Source organism: Crocuta crocuta, unplaced genomic scaffold (assembly GCF_008692635.1).
Source record: "Crocuta crocuta isolate KB4526 unplaced genomic scaffold, BGI_CrCroc_1.0 scaffold811, whole genome shotgun sequence".
Taxonomy (NCBI): Eukaryota; Metazoa; Chordata; class Mammalia; order Carnivora; family Hyaenidae; genus Crocuta; species Crocuta crocuta.
In genome coordinates this window covers 401710-423408 of record NW_027530352.1, presented here as the reverse complement: position 1 = coordinate 423408, position 21699 = coordinate 401710, and the positions used below count along the sequence as shown (strand labels likewise).

General features: G+C 45.9%; 8 non-coding genes across 8 annotated transcripts; 1 reads left to right on the top strand and 7 right to left on the bottom strand.

The window, feature by feature from the left end:
* The first annotated feature begins 2392 nt into the window (after positions 1–2392).
* TRNAR-UCG (transfer RNA arginine (anticodon UCG)) lies at positions 2393–2465 on the top strand. Its single transcript has one exon. It is a non-coding gene; the product is annotated as a tRNA-Arg (tRNA).
* Positions 2466–6838: 4373 nt separating this feature from the next.
* On the bottom strand, positions 6839–6920 carry TRNAS-GCU (transfer RNA serine (anticodon GCU)). The gene has a single exon. It is a non-coding gene; the product is annotated as a tRNA-Ser (tRNA).
* A 7039-nt stretch (positions 6921–13959) lies between these two features.
* On the bottom strand, positions 13960–14031 carry TRNAQ-UUG (transfer RNA glutamine (anticodon UUG)). Its single transcript has one exon. It is a non-coding gene; the product is annotated as a tRNA-Gln (tRNA).
* A 446-nt stretch (positions 14032–14477) lies between these two features.
* Positions 14478–14549, bottom strand: TRNAQ-UUG (transfer RNA glutamine (anticodon UUG)). Its single transcript has one exon. It is a non-coding gene; the product is annotated as a tRNA-Gln (tRNA).
* A 1104-nt stretch (positions 14550–15653) lies between these two features.
* Positions 15654–15735, bottom strand: TRNAS-UGA (transfer RNA serine (anticodon UGA)). The gene has a single exon. It is a non-coding gene; the product is annotated as a tRNA-Ser (tRNA).
* A 428-nt stretch (positions 15736–16163) lies between these two features.
* Positions 16164–16235, bottom strand: TRNAM-CAU (transfer RNA methionine (anticodon CAU)). Its single transcript has one exon. It is a non-coding gene; the product is annotated as a tRNA-Met (tRNA).
* A 367-nt stretch (positions 16236–16602) lies between these two features.
* Positions 16603–16673, bottom strand: TRNAG-GCC (transfer RNA glycine (anticodon GCC)). The gene has a single exon. It is a non-coding gene; the product is annotated as a tRNA-Gly (tRNA).
* A 4175-nt stretch (positions 16674–20848) lies between these two features.
* On the bottom strand, positions 20849–20920 carry TRNAW-CCA (transfer RNA tryptophan (anticodon CCA)). The gene has a single exon. It is a non-coding gene; the product is annotated as a tRNA-Trp (tRNA).
* Between the last annotated feature and the right edge of the window lie 779 nt (positions 20921–21699).

Here is a 21699-nt window from a genome sequence, read left to right as displayed (position 1 = left end):
CTGCGTTGTGGCAGAAGAGCTAGGGAAAGTGCCAGTCATAAGGAAGTGAATGTGCAATGCAAATGGGTTTTGATTTTATTTGTCTGTGGGCAGTAAGAAACCATCACCAACGTTGATCAAAGGAGTAATACGATCAAATTTTCTCATTAGAAAAAAAAATCTCTGGAGCTTTCAAGCTGGTAGTCTGATCTTTGACTGTTTGGGGTAAGGGTGTTGGTTTTTGGTCTTATAGCAAACAATGCAACAATGTCTTTCATAATGTATGCGGTTTTTAAAAATCATTTCTTCAACCTCTCCATTCACAGACAAGCGTAAGTGTACTGTCTAACATATTAGAACATGACAAGGGAAGAGAACATTATCCGTAAAGCACGCTAGACCAGGAGACCAGTGCATCTGCACAGCTCCGAAAACAGGCAGGTGAACGTGACCGACAGACCAAACCCCAAACTCAGCCTTCACTGGCCACCATCCCATAACCAGGCCCGTATCAGCAGCGCATCTCTTGCCAACAACCATCAAATGTCCAAGGTTTTCTTTCTTTTTTTAATGTTTTACTTATTTTTGAGAGAGATAGAAACAGCGTGAGCAGGGGAGGGTCAGAGAGAGAGGGAGACACAGAATCCGAAGACAGGCTCCAGGCTCTGAGCTGCCAGCACAGAGCCCGACGCAGAGCTGGAACCCACTAACCGTTAGATCATGACCTGAGCCAAGGTCAGATGCTCAACCGAATGAGCCACCCAGGCGCCCCTCAGGTTTTCATCATCTTCTGCCACAGGTATTTGGAATATATGTTCCTTGGGTATCACCAGAATATATGTTGATGCTTGAGGGGAAATGTCATAGAAACCAAGATACCAGCCATCCTCAAAAATAATTTTGGCTGGAAGGTTAAGCCACCCGACTCCTGGTGTTTCAGCTCGGGTCGTGAGCTCACGGCTGTTGAGTCCCAGCCCCACGTCTTGCTCCGTGCTGGCAGTGTGGAGCGTGCTTAGGATTCTCTCCACCCTTCCCCTGCTCGCTTGCTCTCTCTCGCTCTCTCTGAAAATAAACAAGTAAACTTAAAAAAAACTTATTTTGGCTGGACATCCTTGCCAGTGATCCTCCTGAAAATCATGTCTCCAACAGGCCACATGTCTGAGCCTGGTGGTCTCCTCTTACCACTTCTACCAACACCACCCACGATGGCTTAGCCACCGTCTTCCTGCTTCCAGGGGGAGAGAAAGAGAACATGTCCGTAGTCAGATTTTTGCAGGATAAAATAATCTTAGCTCAATAACCCCCACATTAAAGATTATTGCAAAATTCCACCCCCCAAAAATATGTATGTGAGAAATTGAGCCCATTTTTATTGAGCTCCTACTATTTGCCTGATGGTATTCTGCGGACAAGGAAAGGGGGACACATAACAGACCCCATGTCTGTGTTCCAGAATCTGCTAATTTACTAGTCAAGAAAAGCCAAGACCTGTCACAGATGAGCCAAGAGGACCAGTTTTAAGAAAATTAACGAAATTCAATGTGTGTAGATTGTCGACATTATCGTTAAACAAGGTCACACAGGCTCACTGACGAACTGGAAAGAAGCCATCCAAGCTGGAAGTGTAAATCTCTACCACTTTATTGGGCCAAGCGCTCTACACAACACTGTAAATTCTGTAAATGACTCGTCCATAGAATTTTATTGCAACACTTTCTTGTGGGGAGTCATCTATGAAACGGAAAAACTGTTAACCGTCAATGTTCGTGATACTGCGATAGTATTTCTCTCTTCACATATGGAAACCTCAAATACTATTAGTGACCCTGGCCCGCTCGAAAGCCCTAAGCAACGCCAACAAAAAGCACGCTCTTCTCCCGATGGAGACACGCTGAAAATCGCTCTGACGACACAGGACAACAATCGCAGAAGGTACCAGAGTGTGAGAAGGGGAAAGCTGTTACCGGGGGGCCTGCAAGAGCCGAGAAAGACACTGGTGCGGGTGCCGACCGCCTTGTGGGGGCGGGTACACGGTCCCTGTGCGGGGACGGTCCGGGCACCTGGGGTCTGAGACTAGTGAGTGTGGATGAGTGTGAACAGGGAGGACGCTCCAAGCGCATTCGAATACATCCCTTGACGCAGAAGATATGCGGTCCTCTGGCATCCTTTCGGCCCCAGGAGCAGGTTTTCTGCCCGGGAGCGGTCACGTGAGCGACTTTTGTCCCCCACGGAGCACGCATGGCAATTGTCAGTTCCTACCCGGGCTGTCAGTTCCAGTCCCGCCGCCGGGGCCTCAAACACCCCAGGAACCTAGTGTTGAAAGCGCGGGTGGGTGGCGCGTTACGGGCGACTCAGGACCCGGCGGAGGGCTCATTATACTTTCTAAGTGTTGCGACACGACCACGCGCCTGGGGACCACGTGGCCTAACGGATAAGGCGTCTGACTTCGGATCAGAAGATTGAGGGTTCGAATCCCTTCGTGGTTAGCTCTGGCTCTTTTTACTCAACCCCCAAAGTGGCTATAGTTGACGCGGCGGGAGGAGGGACCACCTGTCACCGGTTTTACAAACCCGGCTCGTCTTTCCTACCCACAAGGGGGCATTGAAAAGCCTTGGGAGATCCGGGTTTTAAGAGGCGTCGGATGTGTAAAGCGACCCCTCTCTAAGAAGGGCGGAGTCTGTGACTAACGCGGGGCCCTGGGGCCTGCACCGGGGGAACCTGTCGTTTGTCCCCGAATCTCTTCTCTGTCTCTGTCTCCTCTGGTCTGAGTCTGTGCGTCCTTGGACGTTCCGGCGGCCGCTGCTGCAGTCTGTGTTACTGGTTTTCACTCTCACCCTCTTCTCCTTAACTGACTTTTTGCCTCCACCTGTGTCGCCATCAAAAGGATGAGAACAGTTCATATGCAAACCTGAACTACAGAACAGAAACGTTAAGGCCAGGAAAAGAACCCAGCTGTTTACAGAGTGTGTAGGCAAACAGGAAGACAGAAGAAGATAGCGGTGGAAAATACAAAAACCCCACATTTTTATGCCTGAATAACCCGAATTTTAAACTTTAGGATGGAGAAAGAGTCATTTCCAATTCTTGACTTCCTGGTGAAACAGTTTGTTCACATCACATGGCGCGCATGAGTGCTTTTGCTAGGTCAGAGCAATGAGTATTAAAACAAGGGAATAATTATTATCTCTTCCTCTCCCCAGCCTCTCTTTTAGCCTCTGCTGTGACTGTGGGTTTCTCTAGACGGCTGTCGGGTCCAAATTGTAAAGAAAAGTTGGGGGCTTGAGCGCTGGTTCTCAGAGGATGAGATTTCTCAGAGGAAAAAAGTGGCAACGCGTTCATGTCATAAGAAAGCACTCACTGCTTCCTCACAAAATGTACCATGTACACTAAGTAAACCCTTTATAAACCCAGAAAGGATATAATCTCAAAAGAACTGGATAAAGCTGCAGTTAAGAAATATTTAAGTTGTTCGCATGTTTCTGGTTTCCTGAGAACAGGCAAAAGCTTCCCCCTCCCCACCCGATGGGCATCGAACCCTTCGCGCCAGAGGATAAACTGACTTTTTTCGCCCACACCCTCTCCAGGAGGTTCATGGAAGTAGAAGTTCTGATCCATGAAGATAAAAATGTTCCTGATACAAATTATTTTACCCTTTCTTCTTTCTCTTTCTCCTGCATTCACAGCAAAGGATACCAAAAGGAGCAGACAGCCTTTCCAGACCAGGAAGTGCCAAAGAGAAGAAAATAAAAAAATGATAGGGCCATCTGCAGATATCCTGACCCTTAAATGGTCACTGGGGCTTAGGGGGCTTGTCCCCAAATCCAGAGAATAAGAATATATAATAAGAATATATACACACACACACCCCAATAGATGTGTAAGCCTTCCGGCTTTGAGAAGGGGATTCAGAAAAAAAACAAAAACAAAAACAAAAAAACCCCACTCATTAGCGATGGATGGGAAAAGTGACTGGAAGAACAGAAAAAAGAAGGCTTCCTGGGTGTGGATTACAAACATGGGGGTTGGGCCCTGCTGGACACGGACAGAGCAGATTCACAAATGTAGTAAGTGTTTCTGGAGCACGCTAGGACTCTGGGATATAGGATCTAAGATCCGAGGATCACAGGAAACAAAGTATGCAAAAGTCCATGTCCTTAAGAGACTTGGGCTGGGGGATAGGGAGAGGGGAAGGGAACAACACAGAAAACATAAAAGAGAGTAAGTGGATTATATAATATATACATAAATTATATGATATATTAGAGAAGGTAGTTTCGAAAATGTAAGGATTTTTATCATGACCTGGAAGCAGCAAAGACTGTGTGTTGCAGTCAGCTATTGCTCCGTAACAAACACACAAAACACAAACTCCTAAAAGCACCTAACAGTAAGCACTTACTACTCAAATGTCTGAAGGCAAATGATCTGGCCAAGCTCACCAAAGGCTGTATTTTTGAGCTGTGGGCACAGCGCCTTGTGGCTCTTGGGCTCCCTGCTGCAGGGGCTCCCGTGACCTTGAAGCATGTTCCCTCTGGGACCATGAGTGAAATCGCAGCCACTCCCTGGAGGGGACTTCCTGTCACGAAGATGGCAAATGTATTTAAAGGTCCTGCTTGACTTGTGTCTACTAAGGTTGACCCAAGTCATCCTCAGGCTGCAGCCCAGAGATAAGGGACGACACTCCATCTCTTGAAGAGGAACTGAGGAGTTCAGGCAAAGGGCTCGGATACAGAAAGGAATGGAAAATTGCCAACAGTTTAATCATGTGAGGACTGAGTACAGATTTTTGAATTTTAGCAGTTATTCCTCCCTTTTTGTTACCTTAAATATTTCATATTAAAAATGAGTCATCATGTGTATGAATTCTACACACTTTGAGAACGAGAAAAGCAGCCTCTGACAGCCAGGAACTGGTCTGACACTCAGAGCTGGGCCCGAGTGTTGCTAGGAGCTGGCCCGGTGCTCCCAGCTAAGCCCTAGGAAATTCCTGTTGAACATAAATAATTTCCGAGAATACCAACAACAGGCAAGGCCACTTTGTGATGATCGCGAAGCAAGATAAAAGCAAAAAACTGCATTGTGGGGATGAGCACTGAGTGTTTTGTGGAAACTAATTTGACAATAAACTATTAGAAAAAAAAAACTGCCCATAATCATGTCTGAACACAGATGAAAAGCAATGATATTGTCCATGTAACAAAGATTACCAAACCTCCACTCCTTCCTGGGTCACGTGAGGAACTACTGCTTTTTTTAAAACCAATTTTAGCTCTAGTCCTGCTCTGATCCTCTCACCTTTGAGACAAAAATTCTGAAGGTACCCGGTCACAGAGTAGTGGAGTCACTTAATAGAGCATCATATTTTGCCTCCCTCATTGTAACAAGACAGTAAATCCAACTTTGTTCAACCACACTGTGTCCTTGGCCTTCCTAGTTCTGGGCAGGAGATCAATTATCTTGAATTTGGAAGCACCAAATATCACTGAGATAAAGGCAATTAACTTTTATGAGGCATCTTCCATTCATGCGTCACTCAGCCACGTTAAAGCGGACCGCGGTCTCTGCCAGTCAGGACAGTGACGACATTTTCCGGTTTGCTGTACTTTAACACGCTATGGTTTTGTGCAGATAAGGGGTGTCTTGGGCCATGTGATAGTTTTAATTTTTATTTAGGAATCTTATCAACAGCTTTTTGTGAGTTTTTTCATTTAATTTTTAACGGTCTGGTGGTCTTCTTATATTTAGGAGTTTGTAAACCATCTTCAAACTGCAAGTGCCATATAAGCCAGATATTGTTAGATAAAACTCAAAATTAGATATTGCTTCAGATTTCGTGCTGCATAGGCCTCAATCCTCATGAGGTTTTTCGAAGATCCACTGGCTTATGACAGATGTACTTGAGAATATTCTAGATCTCAGAAGTCACAGTGTCAGTTGCAAGATGTGAACATACTGGAAAGAACTCATCACCCTAACCACTTGATCTGGAAGAACTTGGTTTTCACGAACCTTAGTAAGGAAAGGCTCGTTGTATGATTGTTTAAAACAGTTGGTTTGGTTTCTACGTCAGTTTCCTCATCTGTAAAACGGAGACAGGTGACAGAGGGAGTAGTTTTCAAAGAGAAAATCTCTACTACGGTCCCTACAGATTGTGTGTTGTACACTGTATACCTGAGCCTTGCTGCCTAGTTCACAGTAAAGTGAGAACAGGTGACGGCGAGATTTTAAGGGATTATGTGCTAAAATTAAGATGCAAACGGCAGAAGATGGATGAGCAAAGAAGGGAGAAACAAATAGAGGCTGCGGCGCTTGGAAGAGATCTTTGATTTAAACTCATTCAACCAAAATCCAAAATGGAGAATGACGCTCGGCCGCCTGGCTGGTTCAGACGGTAGAGCACGTGACTCTCGCTCCCCAGGTCGGCAGTTCAAGCCCCCTGATGGGCATGGGGTCTACTTTAAAAAAAAAAAATAGAGAAGATGCTTTTCCTCGCGAATTTACGCGAAAGGTACAGTCGATGTGGGTCTTGTAAAGGGATCGCTTACCAGAAGGGGGCGCCAGCATTACCTGTGCGTCGGCAACCGCACGGCCGGNGGCCGCCGGGCAAGGGGCTGACCCGCGAAGGACGGCGGAGGGTCCGGAGCCTGAGTTTCAGGCCGCCGTTCCCATCAAGGCGATGGGAGTAAATCTACCCTCCGAGGTCGGTAAAACGGTTAAAACAGGTTAGGTTATAAATAGTGAAAGCTACTGGGGCTTTCGTAGTTTAGATTATTTTTTTCTTCTTCCTCTTCTTCTCTTCCAACTCGTATCGCTCACAAAGAGCTAAAACCTCACTCCACCGACGCAGAGGGAAAGCCGACGACGAGGGTGGGATTCGAACCCACGCGTGCAGAGCACAATGGATTAGCAGTCCATCGCCTTAACCACTCGGCCACCTCGTCACCTGCTGGCGGCTTCTGAGACAAATCTTATGTTGCTATCTGCGCACGGCTCTATTTTGCAGTTCCTATTGTTTTGTTAATGAAGACTTCTTTACTCCCTGTAAGTGGCCCTCTTATCTAGACAAAGGAAAAAATAAAATAAAGAAAAGACTATAGCCTGGGGAAGGAGGATGTGGACCCGAATAAAAACAAAATACGCTTCCTAAGGAAACGTGGGAGCCTCTGTCAGAAGAACGGAGTGAATGACTGCTTTGGTTCTAGAAATCAAATTGGATCTCGTCGTTCCTATCAGGGCACGTACACTGAAACCATGTATCACGCCTGTTACCGGAGGACACTTCTGGGCGGGACTCCCAGAAGGACGGCTGCCCCGGGCAACATTAGCGCTTGTTGGAAAGAGTCACTCCTCCAGGAAGGCCAGATGGGTGACCGGGGGAGAGCTGGAAGTGAGGCGTCAAGGTCACACTGTACCCGGTTCCGGAAGCCACGCCAAAGATTTTGGACTTTGGACTTTATTAAAAAATTTTAGGACATTCTGAAGGAGCTTTGTTTTGTTTTGTTTCTATTTGTTTTGTTTGTTTCGTGCAGGTAGGTTTGATTTAAAAAGAATTTACTGTCATTTATTTTTATTTTTTTTATTATTGCCCATTTCGATGGCCACCCGCCACAGATCACCGGGAACACGCCTGCAGTTGGGTCAGGGGTCTGTGACTGCCGCCCCAAGAAAGAGCACAGACCTCCAGAGACCTTGCAGAATCTCAGTTAAAGGGGTGTTTAATAAGGTTTTAAAGACCTTATTAAATACAAACATTCTTTCATGTTCACGTCTGTCATGCCGCATTGTTAACAAAACACGACAGTCTTTCATGATTTAAAAAAAACAAAAACAAAAAACCTCTCAACAACCTTGGTATAGAGAGAATGTACCTCAACATCAAAGAGGCCGCACAACCTTCATATCGGATGTAATCCAAATACTGGCTTGATCCAAAATTGGATAACCATCTACAGAAAACTGAAAGTGGACCTTGATCTCACAGCACTCACAAAAATTAACTGGACTTGGATTGAAGACATAAATATAAGACAAGAAACCATAAAACTCCTAGAAGGAAACATAAGGGGAAAAGCTCATCGACGTTTCTTTCAGCAATGATTTTTTGGATAAGACACCAACAGCACAAACAACAAAAGAGAAAATCAACAAGTAGGACTCTATCAAACTGAATCGGGTCTGCGGGACAAAAGTTATCAAAAAAATGAAAAAGCAAACTATGGAATAGGAGAAAATATTTGCAAACCATATATTGGAGGAGGATTTACTATCCAAAATATAGAAAGAACTCTTACAACTCAATAAAAACAACAACAATCAAGTCCAATTTAAAAATGCTCAGAGAACTTTATAGACATTTGCATGGACCAGCCTAGCACCATCTCAGGCAGCTCTGCTGTGATGACCACCCTGTGACCTGAAGCCTTCCTGAGCACAGCCCCCAGACACACTCCCACCCCCCACATACACAGTGTTTCTGTCCAACCCCATGATAAGTACACCTTTGGGCACCACGTCCTCAGTCTGCTCTGGAGAAACAACTGTGAGTCTCCAACATCTCCTCCAGGCAGTCCTCCTGTGTGCTCCCAGCCTCCAAGGCTATAAAAGCAGGTCTCACAGGACGTGGAGTCACCCAAGACACACTTCTCTACCTAAATCCCTTTGATAAACCATTTCTCCTCAAACTAGACTTGTCGGCCTTTTCTTCAGTCTTCCAGCTCCCTGGGCTTCTGGACGCCATTTTGTGTAGACCTCCCTTTCACGGAACGACATTTCCATCTAACTGGCCAACATGTTCAACATCGCTAATAATCAGGGAAATGCAAGTCAAAACCACAATGCCCCCACATCGGTTAGAATGGCTATCAGCAAAGAGTCAATAGGTAATAAGTGTTAGTAACTCTGTGGAGAAAAGGGGTCCTTTGTGCACTGTTGCTGGGAATGGAAGCTGGTGCAGCCGCTCTGGAACACGGTATCGAGGTTCCTCAAAAAATTAAAAATGGAACTACCCTGTGACCCAGCAATCCCACTTGAGGGTGTTTATCCAGAGGAAATGAAAACAAGTTACCCAAAGAGATATCTGCACTCCCCTGTTCGCTTCAGCAGCATTCACAATCGCTGAAATTTGGAAAAACAGACCGAAGTGTCAACGAATGAATGTATCTTTGTATACAGGAAACTGCCATTTGTGACTGCATGGGTAGACTCTAGGGCGTTATGCTAAGTGAACGGAGCCAGATCGAAAGACAAAGGCTGCATGGGATGNGGGGGGGGGGGGGGGGGGGGGTGCATGGGGGTCAAAGGGCACAAAATTTGCTGTTAGAAGGTAAATAACTTCTCAAGACCTCATGGACAGGCACGTGATTATAGTCAGCAATAGTATAGCATATACTTTAAAGTTGCCAAGAGACCATATCTTAAACATTCTCATCACAAAAATGAAATGAGTATTACGTGACATGATGAAGGTGTTGGGTAATGGCACGCGGTAATCATACCACAACACATAAACGCATCAACACATTGCACGTTCGAAACTTCCACAATGTTACACGTCCATTATATCTGGAATTTGAAAAACCAAACCAAACTAACAAAAAGGCCTTTTGCCTTATTGTAGCACTGTGTCTTATGTCGGGTGACTTGAGGGAGGGGTCAAGGAAGCCAGGCTTTGTTCTTGGTGGCAGCTGTCAGGAGGGGAAGGCATCATTCTGTGATTTGATATCCTCATAAGTTTTATCTGGGAAAAGGTAAGAACAGAATGAAGCTAAATTGGTAAAACTAGCAGTCCCTTACACACGCGGGCAGATGTTTGGTATTTTTGTGGCGCGCACGGGACCTTTTCAGTCTATTCTGAGACTAGATTATGAAACGTTCTGTTGTTGTTTGTTTCTGTCTCTCGCACCATCAGGATCAGAGAACGCCCTTGCCCTTGCCGAGGCTCTTATCATGTGAGGTTGTTCCTGCTCAACAAATAAATCCCATGAGCAGTGAGCGCCAGACCAGTTCCGAGCGACCCAGGTCACATGTCTGATCATGCCTGCTCCCGGGCGCCGGGGGCTGGTTTCTCTCTTTCATCCACACCCAATGGTATCACAAAAATCAGTAAATAACTCTGTGTGTGTGTGTGTGTGTGTGTGTGCGCGCGCGCGCGCGCCCGCACACACACACACGCACATGCAGCATGATATAATAAAAAATCAGTAAGAAAATTAGGATGAACGAGAACAGAAGATGACATTTGAGACATGATCAGGATTTAAATTGAATGGCCTAAGGAGGGGTCAAGAAATGATTTCATAAATAGCAAACATATGAATTATCAAATCAATATCAAAACATATCCATCTAAAACAGGTAGAAGAGTGCTCACTTCGGCAGCACGTATCATACCACAAGTAAAAGATACAAAGTTGTCGTTTTTGAGTTTAAGTGAGTGACAAATTCGAAAATGCTGCTGGAAGGAAAAACTATTTATTTGGGCTTGGGGAGGTGTTAGGACTGGGACTGTGAAATGTGGTGACCGAGGCCCATCTGAAGAGCTCACTGATTCTTTTATTTATTCGATCACTCAAAGAATATTTATCACGCATCTGACATATGCCAGGCAATGTTCTAAACAGAGGAGCATGTAAACCTCCCTGCCCTGGTGAAATGTAATTATGCAGAAATAGGGAATAAATAATTAAAAATCAAAACCTGTGTAAGAAAATAGTAAATGCCTTGGAGTGGCGGCGAGTTGAAGGGTACCAGCAGTGGGACGTGAGCTCTCCGGGTCTCACTCCTTGCTGCACATTTGAATCCCTGGGAAACTCCAGGAAAATAGCCAGCGGAGGGCCTTATGCATAGAGATCCTGATTCACTTGTGAGGAGTGATATTACGAGAGTGATGGTCTAGCCCTTTAATGCTGGCTTAATTGTAAAGAAAAAGGAAAACTATAAAAACTGAGACCTAGAAAGAATGTTCTCAGTTAGGAGGTACCAGCAATTCTTCTCAATAGAGCACTTGCTGACTAAGGGGAAAAAAAAAAAAAGCTACCTGTGAAGTATGAGTCCTAGGAGAAGGCCAGAGCCGGACAGGGCTCATTCTGCTTTGGGATTTCTGGGGTCTCTGAAATCTAGTGTGGTAGATATATTTTTTGTGTCATTCCTTCCCTTGAGTGTGGGCTGGACCTTGCTCCTATCATACAGACACAGTCAATGTGACAGGATGTCCCTTGCATGATTAGATGACACCAGATCGTGATTTCCAGCTTACCCAAACATGTGCACTGTTGCTCTCTCAGCTTTCATGCTTTGAGAAAACGAGCCATCACATTGGTAAGATCCATGTGGCAAGGACCCACTGACAGACTCCAGCCGTCAGCCAGCCAGCACCTGAGGCCCTCAGTTTCACATCCTTTGAGGAACTAAATCCTGCAACACACATGTGAGTTTGGGAATGAGTGGATCCTTCCCTGGTTGAGCTTCGAGGTGACTCCAGTCCAGCCAATACTTTGGATGCAGATCACAAAGGACCCCGAAGCAGAAGACCCAGCCACGCTGACCCTAGAGACTCACCGCAATTGTAAGACGAAGTGTATCTTGTATAGGTGCCAATCTTGTGGCAGTCTATACAACAGATAATCATAAACTCGGGAAGGCCTGATGGCCCCGAGATCCCGTGGAGGGGAGGGAATGCCATTGAGAAGGTAAAAATACAAAAGACTGTAAGATTTCCAGATCTGACTTCATGCTAATTATTACACCATGGAGCCCTTATAGAAGAGTGTCTATTGGACCTGTGGAGGCTGGATCTGTATTTGACCTCTGAACAAAGTCCTGGTCAACAGAATCAATCTAAAGAGCATTATTAGACACTTTCTCTTTGTTAATAAAGGATGTGGGAGGCTGAATACTGGCTTCTGACATAGACCCACATCCTAATCTGCAGACCCTATGAACACGTTACCACCGTGCCTGGTAAAAGAGACTTTATCGATGCGATTCAATTGAGGATTTGGAAATGAAGAGATTAACCTGGATTTTCCAAGGGCACCCAAAAGAAGGTCAGAGTCAATAGTAGGAACTGTGACTATAGAGGCAGGACATGATTCGGGGAAGAGACCACTAGGAGCTGAAAATGGCAAGGAAATAAGATTCTTCCCTGAAGTCTCCAGGAAACCTGCTGACCCCTTCTTTTTAGGCTGCGGAGCTCCAGGGCTGTAAGAAAGGTAATGCATGTCATATTAAGCCAGAAATACGGGGTAATTTGCTACAGCAGCGATGGGGAACTAATACAGAGGTTCTAAAACATTACCATGACTGGGGCTTCATAGGCGTGAGGAAGTTTGCAGGGCTTTTTCCGGAACAATGTTCAGAGACCAGAGGAGTTTATGGAGCCTCTTCTCTTACTGTCACTGAGATCACTGGAAGATGTACTTGAACTAAGGAGAGGAGAGTCAACAGAAGGATCCAATGTCTAGAGGGTTAAACATCACACCATGGGATCCTGTGTAACAAACCTTCAAGGGAAGACACGTATACTATTGAATCCAGTCAGTTGATCTTCAAGATGTTTGGACATAAACTCAATCTAGGGAACATTAAGAGCGAGACTCTTGTATAGAAACAATGGGAACTGATGGCTAGGGTCTCACTTCATGACTGGGACATTTTCAAGTGCAAAGTTAGCCTACAGAACATTTGTGTGAACTCCAGGGGAGAAAGGAGCGGCCTGAGACCTATGAACTCTTAATTCCCCGAATACATAATTAACTTACATGGGTCTGACTTCAGGCACCAGGCAAAGCAAAAACAGGCATCAAGAGGAGAGATTCTAGGAAGACATGAGGCTAATGGAGAGAGGACAGTTTTCAGTCACCAGAGGAAAGAGCAAGGAGTGGATGTTGATTGGGGGCGGGGGGGACGTGAGAGTCTAAGGGGGCATCTATTCATAGCAGAGTGTACCCTTGGTTTGGGAAAACACAAGGGCAAGGTGTCCAAAGCTGCAACCAGTCCACTGAGAGCTGAAGTCCAAGTACTACCCATTACATCATGAGGCCCTTGAAGCTGGGTCTCCAATGAAAGACTGATGTGTACTCCTAACAGGTCAGTGTATCTTCAAAATAATGTAGGCAGCACATTAGCCCAGGGCATGGCATGGAGCCTCTAATGAGCGCAGACCGGGGAGGCTCTAACGTGCACCTACAGCGAGACTCCCGTGCAGGAGGAGCTTTCTCAGGACGGAGTTAGTGATTAGAAGCTGATGGAACACTTCAAGTAGGCTCCATGACGGGAGGGACCTGGGAAGGGGACTGTAAAACATAAACTCCTAGTCACCAGGGCCAGGATTCTACCTTACCAGGATCTAAGGAACTCAGGGCAGAAAGGCAAAAGGGACATCAAGTGTGAGGGGGAGGAAGTAGGTAGTCAGAGGTAAGCAGTCAGAGACAATTCTCTCTTAGCCAGGGACCCTGTGTGGGTTTGGCTGTTGATCCGGAAGTAATTGGAGAGCCTGCTGCCAGATGTATGCGCCTCCAAGGTGAGCCAATGAGTTAGGAGAACCACAGAGGAAAAACCACCACAATGGTGCGGCGGTCCCGAAGAGATCTGGACTCGAACTGCTGGACTTAGAGTCTACAGTGCTAACCTCAGGGTCCTTCCATGAGGCGCTTTCTACTACAGTGGTTATGTATGTACGTGTGTGGGGCCCGTGCACTGCGACGAGCTTCAGACAAGAGGGAGTGGAGTCTGATACATGAACTGTTAGGGCCTGAAGACTAAAGAGGATCAGGCTGACATCAGGAACCCAGGAAGACCAAAAAGTTTCCCAGAAGGACACAAAGCTGTTTTAAATAGGTTATATTTCTCATGAGTCTGAGAAGAGAGTAAGGAATTACATGACACTCTTCTGGAGAAGAAAGCCCAAGTGTAAAATTCATGCCCACACAGCAGGATGCACTAGCAATTTGAAATGTGGGGACAGGTGACCAAAACCAAAGCAGGTCCCACCGAGATTTGAACTCAGATCGCTGGATTCAAAGTCCAGAGTGCTAACCATTACACCATGGGGCCACTACATGCATGCCCTTAATGGAAAATCTATGAATATTAAATGTAGGATTATATAGGAGTGTGATTTTTATTTTTTAAGTATCAATAGGAAACCGCTATATCCCAGACAGCAGATGCTCTGAAACAAACACAACAACAGGGCTCACACGCATTCCAACATAAGGCCAAGTTCATGTTAGAACCTGCTAGAACCCAAACCCAGAAGTGAGGTCTGGGGTGTGAAACAGAAGTACTTAGGGGATCCAGATGATAACCTGATTTTCCAATGCCGGGGGTGGGGGTGGGCAGACGAGGACATAGAATTCCAGAAAAGCACACAAGCCACACAGTTCTGCAGGACAGTGTCACCCTGCTGTCTAGGATGCGGTGCTCAGGTGCACAAGTGTCTCTGGCCCAACCCAGGTGCAGGGTTGATTTTAGAGAAGAGAAGATACTAAAACGTTGACAGGTCCCACCGAGATTTGAACTCGGATCGCTGGATTCAAAGTCCAGAGTGCTAACCATTACACCATGGGGCCAACAACAGTCAGGTTCTCTGGCAAATTTTTGGAAGCTCTTTGCAGCGTGTTGCACACGTGTGGTTGGATCTCTGTCTTGAACAGGTGCGGAAGGTCCACGTTCCCTGGATCCCAGGAGGCAACAGACTTGCTCGGTCAGGGGGAAAGCCCAGCAGAGCTCGTCTTTGCTTGGAATTTTCTCCAGGTTCATGGAGGGCTTGAGTACCTGTGTTCCTAGAAAAATCAAAACTGTGCATTTGCTGAATTCCTAACCTGGACAATGAACATTTGTCTGCCTGTGGGTTTATAGGGGAAAGTGTCAACACTTAAAATATCTCTTAGGGAATGTATGAATTCAGAAAACGCAAAAAGAAAAAAGTCAAATGTAACATGGGGATTTACTAGTAATTACAAGGATTAAGAACTTTTACATTTCTAAGTATTTTTACGTTCTTCTTTTCGTTTATCTGCATTCTGTAGTGGATCGATTGCAAGTGTAACAAAAGATAAATGTTTGTTATACTTACCCTTATTTATGTTGCATATACAGTATTGTGTATCTGGTAGCTTTATCAAGCACAACAGTTCTTTTTTTCTTAATAATATTTAGCCAGTGTCTGAAAACAGTTTTGAAAATTCTCTATCCTGTACTTCCTCTCTGCAATTCTGCCTTCCTAAGTGGCATGATAAGAGGGCTTCAGAAGGAGGAAAGGTTGGAGATTTCCTGTTTGAGACACTGATTGCAAAGCAACAAATGTGCTCACAAGTATAAGAGTGATGATGCATTGGATGTGCCCAAATTCCAGGGTTCAGTTTCAGAAGTCAGACCCGAGCTGGATTCTGGATAGGGAAATAGCAATTAAAAAAAAAAAAAAAAAAAAGATTTAAAGCCTGGGCATGTTTTAGCATCTTTATAGAGGTTTCAGAAATCCCTAATGTTTTCCCAAAATCATTTTCAAAAATTTTCTTCATCCACTGTTATACTAAAAGACAACTACCTGCTTACAGCTTCAAGGACAGATATATTAATATCCAGGAAAATGGTGTATTTCCTGCTATTTTGTGTGTTTTGCAGTCTCCAAAGTTGGTCCAGCAGGTGTAACACCTGGAAGAAAAACGCTACTCCGTAGTCGGCAGGATTCGAACCTGCGCGGGGAGACCCCAATGGATTTCAAGTCCATCGCCTTAACCACTCGGCCACGACTACGCGACTGCTACCCAGCTGTCTGGATATATTCCCATGAGGAATAATATCTTTCCTGTCCATACATCGGTTTGCTTGTTGGTCTAACAACTCTGGACCGCCTGTCATCATACTTAAAAGAACAAGATTTTGAATATCGAGACGTTGGTAACAGACGTTATTACAAATTCTAACGCTTGCCTGACGTGCGAAATACCGAAGCCCCTGCGGGGAGCGCCCGCGTTCAATCCAACAGGTGCGATGGTGCCCAACTCAGAGAGTGAACTACAAGGGACGAACCGGACCAGACAGGAAGCAGGTGTTTGTACCACATTCCCTTGGGAATTCTTCCACATCCGGATCTGGTCCTCAGGCTCCTCTGATAGTGATCGGTTCTATTCACTTCCTTTTTCTAAAATTTGGGCGGGAGCCAAAGAAGGCTGCCGAAGAGATAGCAGAGGATGGTTTCGATCCATCGACCTCTGGGTTATGGGCCCAGCACGCTTCCGCTGCGCCACTCTGCTCGCCGCACACAGGGTGGTTTTTCACATTTAAATTTCAACGCAATGAATTCTGGAGCCTTCTTTACGAGATGTCTGGCTACTTTTCAGCGATTGCCTCTAAGGCTGAGAAAGGATACCTTCGGTTCTCTGCACCACCACGCTCGACCCTCAGATACCAGCGGTTTACAATTCGCGCCCGAATTCGGTTGAGGTCGGAGTGTACGTAGCTCCACCAGGATGACGTGTCAGGTCATGGAGGAACCAAACGCACGCCAACTGGCATCGTTTATAAGGTGAAATTGCAAAAGGAGGGTTTACTTCGAAGTAGTTTTGGCTTGTAATTTTTCAGTGAAAATACTTTCACCGGCGCCGTGCGCAAAACGTAAATTGCATTGGCCGGGAATCGAACCCGGGCCTCCCGCGTGGCAGGCGAGAATTCTACCACTGAACCACCAATGCTCCTCGCCCAACAGCTTCTGTATTTATCCTTATAGCGACAGTTATACTGTCTGCGGCTTGGTAGTGCAACGAGATTGTGTGCTGTTTCCTTAGGATTTTTCTAAACTTAATTGCCGGAGACCGAAACCGCGCAGGTCATCCCTGATGGCAAGGCCCAGGGAAGAGACTGCAATGCAGTCGGAAGAACCCCCGGAAGAATTCTTCTTCTCTACTTTGTCTGTACCTTTTACTCTCACTTCTGCTGTTAGTCTATTCTAGGGTTAATATGAAACCAGAATCGCCTAAAGTTCCCCCTTCCTCCAAAATGGAATGTACCTAACTATCATGTCCGCCCCCTCAATCAGATGTTGTCTAATAAATATTGTAGCAATTAGCAAAATTGGAGACAGTCCGCTATGCATGGGGCCTATGAGAGACCTAGAATTCATTTTCCTTGTATGAGTCTAATTGCCAGTAAGAATACATATTATGCCATAAGCAGAGACAAAAACAAGACTTACTAGTTGTGGAGGGCTTTCTCGAAAAGGTGTTAGAGAAATATTTGCCTGCTGACCTCAAGCCTGTAAGGCAACTTATGGATTGTTCTGGTCAAAGAATGAGATTGGTAAATGCAGAGACCAAATTCTAGTTGATCCACGTAAAACATTTCCATATGTCATCTATGATAAATGTTGACATTGTTCTTTCTTAGTAAGGGGTTGTGAGAGTCTGTTACCTACAACTGCGGGTACAAGTATATCCTGTTTTTGCATGCCCACTGAATTTAAACAATTAAAGGGCACTGTGATCTCATGTATTCTGGCAATATGCTTCACTTATCCTTAGATACCCTGCCATACGTAGTAAAGAATATGTAAAACTTTGCTATGACTACCTGGTTAAATTTTATTGGTTGAAGTGGAAATTACGTACCGTGAAATCACTGTTGCCAAGAAAACTTAGAAATGTTAAGTCCTATGACTGTACTCAAAAAATGTAAATTGTTTAAGCATGATTGATTGAATTTGCTACATAAAAACCCTAAGCTGAAAAATAAATTTGAGCAGTCCACCTGAAGAGGCTGCTCTGTGTCTTCTTTCGCCGACGCCAACCATCACTCTCCGGGCCAACTCTGGCTTGCAGAGGCTGGTCCCCTGCACTTAATCAAACAAAAAACTGTACCTAAACATGCTGAGAAAACCTGTGACCTAGAAGAAGTGAAACTGATAACATGCAACCCTTGGAGGCTTTTGAAGGTGTAAAACAAGTATAAATAACCCAACATATAAGAGTATCTGTCTCCATTTAAATTGTTAATGAAAACAAGTTCCAAAAACATCTCTCGTTTAGAATGCAAGCGAAGTNTTGAGCAGTCCACCTGAAGAGGCTGCTCTGTGTCTTCTTTCGCCGACGCCAACCATCACTCTCCGGGCCAACTCTGGCTTGCAGAGGCTGGTCCCCTGCACTTAATCAAACAAAAAACTGTACCTAAACATGCTGAGAAAACCTGTGACCTAGAAGAAGTGAAACTGATAACATGCAACCCTTGGAGGCTTTTGAAGGTGTAAAACAAGTATAAGTAACCCAACATATAAGAGTATCTGTCTCCATCTCCCTCCCCCCATTTAAATTGTTAATGAAAACAAGTTCCAAAAACATCTCTCGTTTAGAATGCAAGCGAAGTTGGCTAATTACTGGGTCAGAGTGCTCAATTCAAGTTTGAAACAAGTTGCCGCACTTTGGAAAAAAGACCTATGGTCATTCTGCTGTGAAGACCTACGTTTGTATAAGGAGGGTGCCGTTAGGGGCGAGAAGAGTAAAGAAAATGCTGAAAGTAGGAATTCTCCCCAGTCCTATTCCCCATCGCTTGCCCTTGGGAGGGTGAGCAACGGCTGCCGAGGTCGGTGCGTTGCTTGAGAACCAAAAGCCAAAGGGGAACCTGGAAATAAATAGAAGTTACACCCCTTGCTTTTCAAGACTTGTCACTAGTTTGGAGAAAAAGCCAACACAAAGAACACCACTGATGATCAGTGAAAGTTATCTTTACCAAAGTGAGTCTTGAGTTTGGTTTTCAGGGAGGTATGGGCTCTGATAGTCTGGATTATACAAAGCATGTGAAAGCCAGTTTCACATGGGTCTCCTTCTGGTCTCTAACCTTGTTACACCTCTGCTTCAGAATAGAGAGCTTACAGTATTTACTTGAGAGCTGTGGTTCGGACTCTTTGAAGGGGAGGGATGGCAGGAAGCTCCAACATCAAATTGATCTTAAAGAAAGAATTTGGGCCATGAAATAGGTTTCTCCAAATCCTAGCAACAGAAGGAAACAGAACTGGACAGCATGAGACATAAAAATCAACTCGATCTAGTTACGTAATGGCTTCATTCTTGTTTACTCCTGTGTAAACGGTGCCTACATTCCTCCAGGGGCGTTAAAAGTAAATTCAAAAGATGTCCATTAAAGCCACTTGAAAAACAGTATAAAACCACGTATGAAATATTAGCTACTGATTTTTATGTCATGTAGCTTTTTAATGAACCTCCGAACGTCAGAAATGTTATCGTATTTCTATTGTAAACAGATAGCTTCAGTATAACACACGTAACTGGTGTTCGCGTAAGTGGGACTGTGTCAGAGCAGGCTTCAGGCTCTAACAGGACTCCTGGAGGCCAGCATGGAGGAGGCCGTGCCCAGCCAGGAGCGCCGACACATTAGGTAGCTTGATCCAGTTGATTTTATGTCTCATACTGTCCAGTTTTGTTTTCTTCTGTTGCTGGGATTTGGAGAAGGCCAGAGGCCTGTCCGGCCGCGCTCGGCGAGAAGTCCCATCACACGGGACAGGCCCAGGCGGTGGCGCCAGGACAGGAAACCCCTGGGCAGGTGAGGAAGAAAAAGCCAAAGCCTGCTTCCCACTCCTAAGTAATAAACATCTGGCCCCCTAGTTAATAACTATCAATTCAAAAAGACAGACACAACCCGCCTCGGGCACCTCCAGCGAAAACCTCCCTGCTCGCCNACCACCCGAGTTTCTCCTGCTCTCACGTCTCCACAGTGTACTTTCCACTTTGATACACTTCCCGCTTGTGTGGCTCGTCCGCTGGGCTACGTGTCTGTCCTTGAACTCACGGTGCTGACCAGACCGAGGCCTTTGCAGCTGGCTGAGGCCAGGGCCCTGCTCACCTGGCAGNACAAAGGCCCCGTCCTGGGAAGGAGCAGCGTGTATGTGCGGCCTGTGCGACAGGCGGTGCGGCGATCAGGACAAGGTTTGTGTACAGACGTGGACAGTAAGGACCCCAATTTCCCTGAACAAGAGGAGATCTGGGAAGAGGAGTTTCGAGATTCATGTCCACATCCGGGGCGAGAGATGTTGATGGAAGATGTTGCTAAGGAGAAGTCGACGGGGCTGTGGAGCTTTAGGAAATCAAACAGCAGGACTCGNTTGCACACACTGTTGCAGGCAGACGGGCGAAGGAACAGTCCAGAAAGCAAGCAGAGCAGAGAGAGGGAAACAGAAGACTGTGCGTTCCCTGATGTGGTGAACGCCCAAGAAGAGAGTGTTTAAATTAAACCTTTCTTTAAAGAAGGTTGCAAAGGACGCGCCGCGCATCTGGGGAGCCCTTGCCGCAGTCAGAATTCCAGCGGCGGGTCAGGGACAGAAGCCGAATAGAACGCATCCCACAAAACTCTGGCAAGAGCAGATATTCTGTCCTTTCTGTCATGTTAAAAACAGGACCACGGGCCCAAGGTGGAGTCACCTGCGCTGAGCCCCGACCACCACACGGAGATTTGGGCTTCCCAGCTACAGCGTCAGCACCTCCCAGAGATGGAAGCTTCAGCCCGTCCGGGAGAAATCACTGGGTCAGCACTAGGGAGGTGATAGATGCCTGTCGTCCCGTAAAGGAACGTGACTTTGCCTGAACCAACCTGTGTTTTGCTAGTATAACCTCCTCGCTCCCAGTCCCTTCTGCCTGTAAAAGTCTCATCCTGTACGACTCCCTGGGGCTCCTTTCTATCTACTAGATGGGATACTGCCCAGGGCATGAGCGCTTGAATAGTCAGTAAGAGCTTTACTATGTGCTCAGTAAATTTTTTTTTAACAGTCACAACTCCTTGGAAGCCTCTCAAAGTCAACCACTAGGTACACCTTGGAGGGAAATCGCCTTGCTTTTCAATTTACCCTAAAAAAAGCTACCGTCGTTGACCCCGACGTGATTTGAACACGCAACCTTCTGATCTGGAGTCAGACGCGCTACCGTTGCGCCACGAGGCCACGGGAGGAAGGCCCTTCATCTTCTATATTAGGATTTAAATAATCCTTTCTCCTCTCCTGCAGATCCTAACGATTTTCTTCTTTTTATCAGTGCGTTTGATCCATTTTCTCCCCACTATCCACAGCTTCGCTAATGCCTTGCTAAGAAAGTAAAGGAATCAAGCAGATTAAATATTAATGCAAAAGCCAAAATGCTCCCTTCTGAGGAAAACTCAGTGCTTTCTCAGGCTCAGTCTTCCCACTCTTCAAAATTCCCCTGTTTTGAGAAAACTCCTGTGCTTATTAGGTTTAGATCCACAGTGAAACAGGAATAATAATGGCAGCAAGTTTCGCACTACTGTTTTACCGATAATTCACGAGACTTCTCCCTCTTCTGAAGCAGACTCATGGCCTCACGCTGCCGCAGTGCCTGCCCTGGCCGGGCCCACCTCCCTTCCCTTCGCAGCACCCCAGCCCGCTGAGGAGCTGCATGGTCTCAAGAGCCCTGTGCAAATGACATCCCTTCCCGAAATTCTCTGGGCTCCTCTCAGTGCGAGTGTGCGGCCTTCCGGTCTATATACTTCGCACATGAACACAACTCAAATCAAGTGGCTGTTGCGTGAGCTCTTCCCACTTTCTAGCGGCCTGCGCTTGATCTTCCTCTGGTGAGTCGCAACACGTGGTCCCCTGAACCAGAGCCTCAGTTTCAGCTGCGAACTTGCTAGAAATGCTCATCTTTGTCCACACCCCAGAACTCCTGAACAGGAGCCTCTGGGGGTGGGCCCCTGCCGCCTGTGTGT